Source organism: Pristis pectinata, chromosome 30 (genome assembly GCF_009764475.1).
Source record: "Pristis pectinata isolate sPriPec2 chromosome 30, sPriPec2.1.pri, whole genome shotgun sequence".
Lineage (NCBI taxonomy): Eukaryota > Metazoa > Chordata > Chondrichthyes > Rhinopristiformes > Pristidae > Pristis > Pristis pectinata.
In genome coordinates, this window is record NC_067434.1 from 4,142,337 (window position 1) to 4,151,890 (window position 9,554).

At 47.3% G+C, this 9,554-nt stretch overlaps 1 protein-coding gene across 4 annotated transcripts in view; it reads right to left on the reverse strand.

Moving 5' to 3' along the window:
- LOC127584623 (annexin A7-like) overlaps positions 1–9,257 on the reverse strand; it is a 63,022-nt gene extending 53,765 nt beyond the window's left edge. For all 4 annotated transcript variants that reach the window (XM_052041438.1, XM_052041436.1, XM_052041437.1 and 1 more), the window contains exon 1: positions 9,060–9,257. The gene's annotated coding sequence lies outside the window, so the exon portion shown is untranslated. The remainder of the gene's footprint in view (positions 1–9,059) is intronic.
- Positions 9,258–9,554: the final 297 nt, after the last annotated feature.

Sequence of the window (9,554 nt, forward strand, 5' to 3'; positions counted from 1 at the left end):
AGCAGCTGCACAGGTTGACTCTGTGGTTAAGAAGGCATATGGTGTATTGTCCTTCATCAATCATGGAATTGAATTTAGGAGCCGAGAGGTAATGTGGCAGCTATATAGGACCCTCGTCAGGCCCCACTTGGAGTACTGTGCTCAGTTCTGTTCACCACACTACAGGAAAGATGTGGAAGCCATAGAAAGGGTGCAGAAGAGATTTACAGGAATCTGGACTGGATTGGGGGGCATACCTTATGAAAACAGGTTGAGTGAATTCGGCCTTTTCTCCTTGGAGCGACAGAGGATGGGGGGGGACCTGATAGAGGTGTATAAGATGATAAGAGGCATCGATCGTGTGGATAGTCAGAGGCTTTTTCCCAGGGCTGAAATGGTGGCCACAAGAGGACACAGGTTTAAGGTGCTGGGGAATAGGTATAGAGGAGATGTCAGGGGTAAGTTTTTTACTCAGAGAGTGGTGAGTGCGTGGAATGGGCTGCCGGCAACAGTGGTGGAGGCGGATACAATAGGGTCTTTGAAGAGACTTTTGGATAGGTACATGGAGGGCTATGGGTAGGCCTAGTAATTTCTAAGGTAGGGACGTGTTCGGCACGTGTGGGCTGAAGGGCCTGTATTGTGCTGTAGGTTTTCTATGTTCTGTTTCTAAGAGGGAATATAAAAACTATAAATAGGATTGGGCACAGTCAACAGATATTTATGGAAGGAAAATCACGTTTGACATAGAGGGCATGTAATATAAAGAAAGGCTGGACAAACTAGGGTTGTTTTCTCTGGAGTGGAAGAGGCTGAGGGAAAATTTGACACAAGTTTATAAAATTATGAGAGGCACAGATAGAGTAGGGAGCTGCTATCTTTTTCCCAGGGTCAAAATATTTAATACCAGAGGGCATGCATTTAAGGTGAGATGGGATAAATTCAAAGGAGATGTGTGGGTCAAGTTTTTTTTACACACAGAGTGGTGGGTGCCTGGAATGTGCTGCCAGGGGTGGTGGTGGAGGCAGATAGGATAGAGGTGTTTAAGAGGCTCTTTGATAGGTACACGAATGTGCAGGGAATGGAGGGATATGGACCATGTTCGGGCAGAAGGGATTAATTTAATTAGGTGTCATTACCTTAATTAGTTCGGCACAACATTGTGGGCTGAAGGGCCTGCTTCTGTGCTGTACTGTTCTATGTATATCTGTTAAGAGGTTTTTGAGGCTATAATCAGCAGAACAGATAAGGGGAAACCAGTGGATATGGTGCCTTCCGAAGGCCTTTGATACGATGCCACACAAGAAGTTATGAAACAAAATTACAGCACATGGGATTGGGCCTTACACACTGGATTGAAGGTCAGTTAGTAACTATAAAAGAGAGTAGGACTTGTGTCGTACACAAATTACTGAAGGTTAACATGCTGCAGGTACAGCAAGCAATTAGGAAGGCACAGGTATGTTTGCTGGTTAGGGGGTAGTGACTGGTGGAGTGCTGTGGAGACTGGGTTTAGTATATCCAAGTCTGCTGATGACGCGAAGCTGGATTGCGGTGCGAGTTTCAGGAGGTTACGAAGAGATCTCGGTTGGGGAGGGGGGATATTGTATCGAGGTCTGGTCTCCCTAACCAAGAAAGGGTGCTGCAAAGGTTCGCTACATTGATTCTTGGGATGGTGAGTTTGTCCAACAGGCAAACTGACAGATTTTTAGGCATCAACGTCCCAGTCAACTGGACGTTGTCACACTACATGGAATCTTCATGGAAGATTTCTTCCAAGAAAACACCTTTGACCACAAGTCCATCAGGCAGTGGTCAGCACAGAAGGTACTGCAGACAGTGCAGGACAGGGACTCTATGGATACTGTGGGGTGGTCCCCTGAGCAAAGTGTCCAAATCATTTGGCAGAATGCCTCCTCGCCAGAACTCACCAACAAGCACCAAGACCTCGCTTGGCTGCCGGGGGGCTCTCACAGTCAGATCCCTCCTGTCCAGGTGACATATCAACCCCTAACGCACAGTGCCCTCGGAACAGCTGTGGTGGGGAAGAGACAGTCACCTCTTTGCAGATTGTAGATTTGCTAAAAAGACGTGGAGAAGGAGGCAAAGGTTCATCTCCAGCAGCTGTGTAACAGAGGACCCTCTGATCTACAGGCTGTTCCCAGGGTCACATATCGAAACAGACATCAAGTGCTGCTGGAAGGTCATCAACTCGGTGAAAGATGCCTATTGGTCTGCCCAAAACTCGTTGGTGTTCCAGCAGAGCGAGATGTCCGTAAGGGAATGCTGCCGATTGGCACGGTCCAGGCTTCAGGAGTGCGTGCTGAAGGACGCACTGAAGCTCGGTGCAGCCAATGCAAAGCTCTGTGGGGAAGGACCACAGTCCGGGCTCCTTCCGCTACCGCACACAGAGGGGCAGAGGTGGGTGGGGAAGCCCCTCGAACAATGAAAGAGTGTGTCATCCCAGGGGGCCACATTAGTGGCAATGGTGCTATGGCTTTAAAAAATAGGTTAACACTACTGAATGTAATGAACATGAATGTTCTTGCACTGTTTCTTCTTTTGTATATATTTTTTGTTATGAATAAAGTCTATTTTTGAAATAAAAACAAATGGATATGGGGTCAGTGCAGGAAAGTGGCACCAAAGCAAAAATTTATCAGCTTTGATGTAATGGAATGGCAGAGTAGTCACAAGGGGATGAATAGGATACTGCTGCTTCTATTTAGGTTCTTAGGAAGATATGCTTGTGCTCCAAGTGAATATATTTATTTCAATGTTATCCTTGACCCCTTGTTAATGAAACTGTGAAATTAGGGACAGGACAGAGCATAGCCATCAGGTAAAAAATGATATTCATTGCTCATTTTGAGTAGAATTCCAGCCAAAATATCCAAACCCAGCATGTTGAGCTGTATAATGGGAGGCAGTATACTTGGGATTAAAACCGTGTTGCTGGTACTATTTAGGGGGGCAAAGGATTAATTGTGTTCTGCAAGAAAGTTAATGAAGCTCATTAGCTACAGTGTGCCTTCTTTTTCCAATCACATTTCCAATGCACAACTCATGAAGAGAGGGACTTGCATATAAGAGGTGCTATACAAATGCCAGCTGCAGACATCATAATAGAAATGCACGAACCAGAAAAAGGTCTAAAGATAAGATGTCTTTATTAGTCACATGTACTTTTCAATGTACTGTATGTTTCAATGTACAGTACGTCTTTTGCGTACAGTGTTCTGGGGGCAGCCCGCAAGTGTCGCCATGCTTCCGGCGCCAACATAGCATGCCCACAACTTCCTAACTCGTACGTCTTTGGAAGTGGGAAGAAACCGGAGCACCTGGAGGAAACCCATGCAGACACATGGGGAGAGTATACAAACTCCTTACAGACAGTAGCTGGAATCGAACCTGGGTCACTGGTGCTGTAATAGCGTTACGCTAACCGCTACACTACCGTGCCAGACATGTGGGATTAATAAGCAATTGGAAACATTTCCCTGAGACTATTTTAGTCACAGGTCCCACTCCTGCTCTGTGTTGAGTAGCCTGGTTTTAGCTGGGAATAGGTGCTCAAGTCTCAGGAGTGGAGTTTGAATCTGCAGTCTGACTCGGAAGCAAAACTCTCCACAATTGCAGTCAATCAGTGCCTCTAAATAGCAAGAGAAGTCTTATCATTCTTAAGGAGGATTTGTCACCATTACACAATGGCTTCCTGGTTTAACCTAAAAGCTGCCACAGCAAAATATGAAGTGCAGCTGAAGTTATGATTGCACAGCAGCACTGGGTGAAGCAGTGAGTCAACACGCAGTCTTTCACATGGAACCAGTCTGAATCCAACTTGCATCAATTGGCTAACATGCCTGAACTCTGTTCTCTAGGAGGTTCTTACGGAAAGTGCACCTCAACTTAATCCTGGGTTGGCACAGACCACAATTTGGAATTGTTTACAGTTTATTTGAAGGAATTATTAGATCAACAATATTAGATTATACAAGTGGAATTTCCAGGATATGACCACACCACACTCCGTCACTCTTCTGAGACAGAGCTGAGGCTGGGTGGTGGAAGCTTAGTTTCCTGAAAAACTGGATTTTAGATCTTATCTTAAACATCTTCACCATGTTCCTGTTGCATAATGCTTCCTGTTGGGATATTGTGTGGGCTTTTGGCATGCTCCAATCCCACAATCTCGGACAGCAACTTGCCAGGATATTCTACCACGAAAGGCATCATAAATTGTGCCCCCAGATGTGTACACAAGCACGTGAACATACTTTCTACAGTTTGATAAATGTTCTATTGTCAAAATCCTTCCCTCCCTCCCAAGCCAGGTATACTGAAGTCAGGATAATCCTGTGATGTCCCTAGTTTTACTTGGGCCAGATATAAAAATGATAAGATAGACCATTGTTATAAATGTGAACACACAAACGTGCAACTGCTCTCATGGAAGGGTTATATTTGCTTCAATTATTTTCTAACTAAAGAGAAGGAACGTCTGCTCAGGTTGCTGCACATTTACCCTATTTTCAGAACACAACCTTCACAGGGGATGCAAAGATCACAAGGTTTCACCAACCCTTTCAAATGTTCCAATATCAGGGTGCACGTGGCTGGTGCATGCCATCATTCCTTTCTCGGGTGGGGCATGTTTGGGCTACTGGCTCTATGTACCTGCAAACTTTTTTTTAATCTGCCCTAAGTCTGTGCTGGACTGTTCGGAGTTTGGTGAGGAAGGATTACATTGTTTAGTATGCTCCCAACTCTGCTAGATGCCTGTGTACAGCAAGCTCAGACTGGCTTGTGTTACATTGTTCCTCAAATCTGGTAACACTGGTCCCAGAGGCCGGTACTACGCATAGAACTGTAGACATGTACGTTATAGGTGGGGACCATTTAGCCCATTGTGTCTGTGATAGCCATAAAAACCAATCTGGTTTAATCTCTCATTCGGGCTTTTGGTTTCATGAACTCCCATTTGTGGAAAGAAAACCTGAGCTAACATTTCAAACTGAAAGCTCTTTGCCCAGAGAAAATGTTGAAAAGACTCAACAGGTCAGGCCGTGTCTGTTCATTAATGTGAATTCAAGTTCACATTTCAGGTCAAAGACACATTGTAGTCAAACACCCAGAACATTATCTGTTTCTTTCCACTGATGTTGTCTGACCCACTGAGTGTTTCCAGCATTATCTGTTCTTCTGTCAGTTTTCTAGCATATGCAGCTTTTTGATTTTTTAAGTCCAATTGTCTGCCTTTAGCATTCTCTGGCAGTGAGGACCAGACCTCCACCACTCTCAGTGATAGGAAGCTCGCAACTCCCCTCTAACTGCCTTAAGTTTATCCCTCCCTTGTTATCAACTCTTCTGCTAAGGGAAATGAATCCTTCCCATCAGCTCTAGTTCAACCCCCTGTAACTTTACACATAGAATTTTGCACATTATAACCCACCGTAATTATATTCAGCTCCTCACCACTGACACTGTTATATTGGCAGTGTAGCTCTTGGGGAAATCCCAGTAGGAAGACTGTGTCCGAGCTGTTTACTCACAGATCAGGTGATAAAGCAAGGCCTTCCCTACCAGTGATGCAAATGTTCACAGACTCGGCCCATCCTGATGCTACTAACTCTTTGGAAGAGCTTTCCGACTGATCTCATTACCTCCGCACCCTACAAGTGCTTTCAGGTTGGTGACACACACAAGGCTGCTGCAGCACAGCTCCTGTGATCCTGGCTCAATCCTGACCTCTGGTGCTGTCTGTGCGGAGTTTGCATGTTCTCCCTGTGACTCGTGGGTTTCTCGTGTGGGGGAGGTTGGTGGGAATGTGAGCAGAATAAAGTAAGTTCGGGTAAAATTACTGTAAATGGGTGCTTGATGATTGGCATGCTATCATCGGGCTAAAGGGGCTATTTCTGTGCTGTATGGCAAGGAGTGCTTACTATGTCACCCATTTCAATTTACTTTCACTATCCTTCCACTCAGTGCATTTTATATTATAAGTATACCACACAAAATAGATCTCCCCCTCCTCTGGCTGACACAGGTCAATCATCCCAAATCTTGGCCTGTGGCCCAAGACCCTCCTGCATGATTCCTCTGCACTAATCAGAGTTGCCCTGTCCTGACATGCATTCTTTGAAAAGCAGATTAATTGCTCTTTAACTAATACATGTGATTTTACAATGTACAAAATAGCCATTATGTTTGCCTACAGAGCACGAGTCGTTAGACATCTACAATGCACTATTTAGACGAAGCATTTTAAATGTTCTCGAATGACGTTGCTTGGAGTCCAAGTTGGAGAGTTTTACATACCAGATAGTATCACCACCACACAAATAAAAATTACAAGGATCAATCCTCTTTCATAAACCAACTGCTACCAGTTTGTTAATGCTACTGTTACCCCAAATCAAACTTAGAATCTGTTGCAGTCCCACCGCTTGACTCAAGAACAGGTTTAGATGCTTACTCAGCACATTCACTGGTGATGCAATAGTTAAGATACTCGTGAATTTCAAACCCCACCAAGGCAGCTGTGGAATTTAAATTTATTTAATAACCTGGAATTTTAAAAAATGCTAGTTTTAGTCACTCTGATCAGAAAACCACAGGACTGTCATAAAACCAATCTGGTTCCCTAACGTTCTTCAGGAGAGGCAACACAGGAAATAGCAGGACAAGGGCAGTACATGCTTCATACCTGCTATCATTCAATATGGTTATGGCTGATCATCCAAATTCAATACCCTGTTCCAGCTTTCTCTCCATACCCCTTGATCTCTCCAGAGCTACGTAAAATCTCTCTCATGGTTATGAGTCAATATATTGACTTCAACTGCTCTCTGCGGTAGAGAATTTCACAGGTACACCACTCTCTGGGAGAAGAAATTTCTCATATCTTAAATGGAATACACCTTATTCTTGGACTGTGACCCCTAATCATGGACTCTCCCACCAACAAGAATGTCCCTCCTGTATCTAATCTGTCCAGTCCTATTAGAATTTTATAGGTTTCTGTGAGATTTCATTCATCTAAACTTTAATGGCTCTCTATTTGCCGGATCTGTCATCCCAAGAGTCAGCCTGGCAAACCTTCATGGAATTCCCTCCAAGGACATCCTTTCTCAGACAAAGGCACCCAATCTGCACACAATAACTCAAGGTGTGATCTTACCAAGGCCCTCTACCATTGCAGCAAAGTATTCCTGCTCCTATGCTTGAGTCCTGTCACTGTGAAGGCCAGTATACCGCTCACTTCCTTAATCTCCTCTGTACCTACTGCAACAGGTGCACAAGAACACCCAGGTCTCACTTACCCCTTCCTAATCCATCGCCATTTAGGAAATAATCTGCCCTCCTGTTATTGCCACTAAAATGCCAGTTTTATCCTCATTATACCAGATCTGTCATGTAGCCTTTCCAAATGAATTTGGAACATCTTTGCATCCTCCTCAAGGTTCACCCAGCTTATGCCATCCATAAACTTGGAGATATCACATTTAATTCCCTCATACAAATCATTGATAAATATTGTGAATAGGAGGGGTCCCAGCCTGCAGTATTCTCACTTGTCACTGCCAGCCACTTGGAAAAAGTACATTTATTTCTACTCTTTGTTTCTGTTGGCCAACCAGTTCTCCATCCACATCGATACTTTAAGCCCACTCACATGCATTTCAATTCTGCATTGTTTATGTGGGACCTCATCAAAAGTTTTCTGGAAATCCAAATTCTCCACATCCACTGGGTCTCCCTCGTCTATCCTGCTGGTTACTTCCTCTAAAATTCCAGTAGATTTGTCAAGCACGATTTCCCTATGTGGACTTTATCCCATATGTCAGTCTTCTGCAGTGCTCTGTCATCACAGCTTCTATAATGCGCTCTAGCATTGCCCCACCACCGATGTCAGGCTGACTGGTCTCTAATTCCCGATTTTCTCTCTACAGCAAACTCCAATTATACTTGGAAATCCCAACTAGTCTGGAAAATCTGCCAGTCTGGCAGCAAAGTCCCGAGTGTACTGGATTACTATACCTCCTTTCTTAAAATATCAGGGTGCATTAGCGTCTGCCATCCTTACCCACTCTGGTCTTTAGGTGACACCACACCCACCCCATGTGATTGCCCCCTACAACATCCCAGCAGGTAATTCGGGTTGGGCAAGGAATGCAACAGCCAGACCCCAAACACTGCCCAGACTTCACCCCTCAGAATGCCGGCCCCCACACTCAAAAACCTTGCGATACCTAATGGCGATTTCACGGGGAAGAGCTGACTGGGATACGTTACAGACCATCCGACAAGTTCATACATTCCTAATAAACCGTTAACCTCACCAAAGTTACGGACTACCCACCCCAGCACTCAGGCCGGGACTGGAAGCCAAGGGCCAAACGCTGGGAAGTGTATGTCCTGGGCCAGCACGTGGACAATGGGCCGAAAGGCCTCCTCCTGGCCTGTGAATTCCTGCGGCAGTCACTTCATTCACCAAAGTACCAACACTCAGCTAACTTCAACACAGACCAGTGGTTGGTATAGCAACTGCTGCCACAAGTTACCACGTTACCTGTAGCTACTAGTGGCAGCAGTCCCAGTGAGGGCAGCAGCCTGTAATGGTTAGCGAAACTAACTAGTAACTAGCAGCACTGGTTCAGGGCCCGGCGCTGGCCCGGCCTTTCACACAGCCGGGGGCTCGGGCTCGGAACCCCAGCCGCTGCACCCGGCGGGGCACCGGGCCTCCCGCCGCCGGCCCGGGACCCCGGACACACCCTCCTCCCCGGCCCGGGGACCCCCTCCGCCGGCCCGGGACCCCGGACACACCCTCCTCCCCGGCCCGGGGACCCCCTCCGCCGGCCCGGGACCCCGGACACACCCTCCTCCCCGGCCCGGGGACCCCCTCCGCCGGCCCGGGACCCCGGACACACCCTCCTCCCCGGCCCGGGGACCCCCTCCGCCGGCCCGGGACCCCGGACACACCCTCCTCCCCGGCCCGGGGACCCCCTCCGCCGGCCCGGGACCCCGGACACACCCTCCTCCCCGGCCCGGGGACCCCCTCCGCCGGCCCGGCCCACGGTTACCTGGTGTCCGGCGCCGCCCGATCCGCACTCTCGGGGAACTGCAACACTTCCGGCTTCCGAGTGCTCGCCGGCCCCGCCCGCACACCCAGTTGCCGCAGAGCAGAGCATGCAGGGCCAGTGCAATGCAGGGTCAGTGCAATGCAGGGCCAGTGCAATGCAGGGTCAGTGCAGTACAGGGCAGTGCAATGCAATGCAGGGTTAGAGTAGTGCAGTTCCCAACAGGACAGCAAATACTAACAGTGCATGCCTCAGATCAGCAAATACTGGCAGCGCACACCCCAGATGGCGCAGAACAGAGAATGCAGGGCCAGTGTAGTACAGAGTAGTTTACAGTGCAGGGTTAGGGCAGTGCAGCTCAAAAGGACAACAAACACTTTGACAGTGCATACCCAAGATTAGCAAATACTGGCAAATATTAGCAACTAGTGTGCACCCCAGGTGGTGCAGAGCAGGGCATTGCAGGGCCAGTGTAGTACGGAGTGGTACAATGCAGGG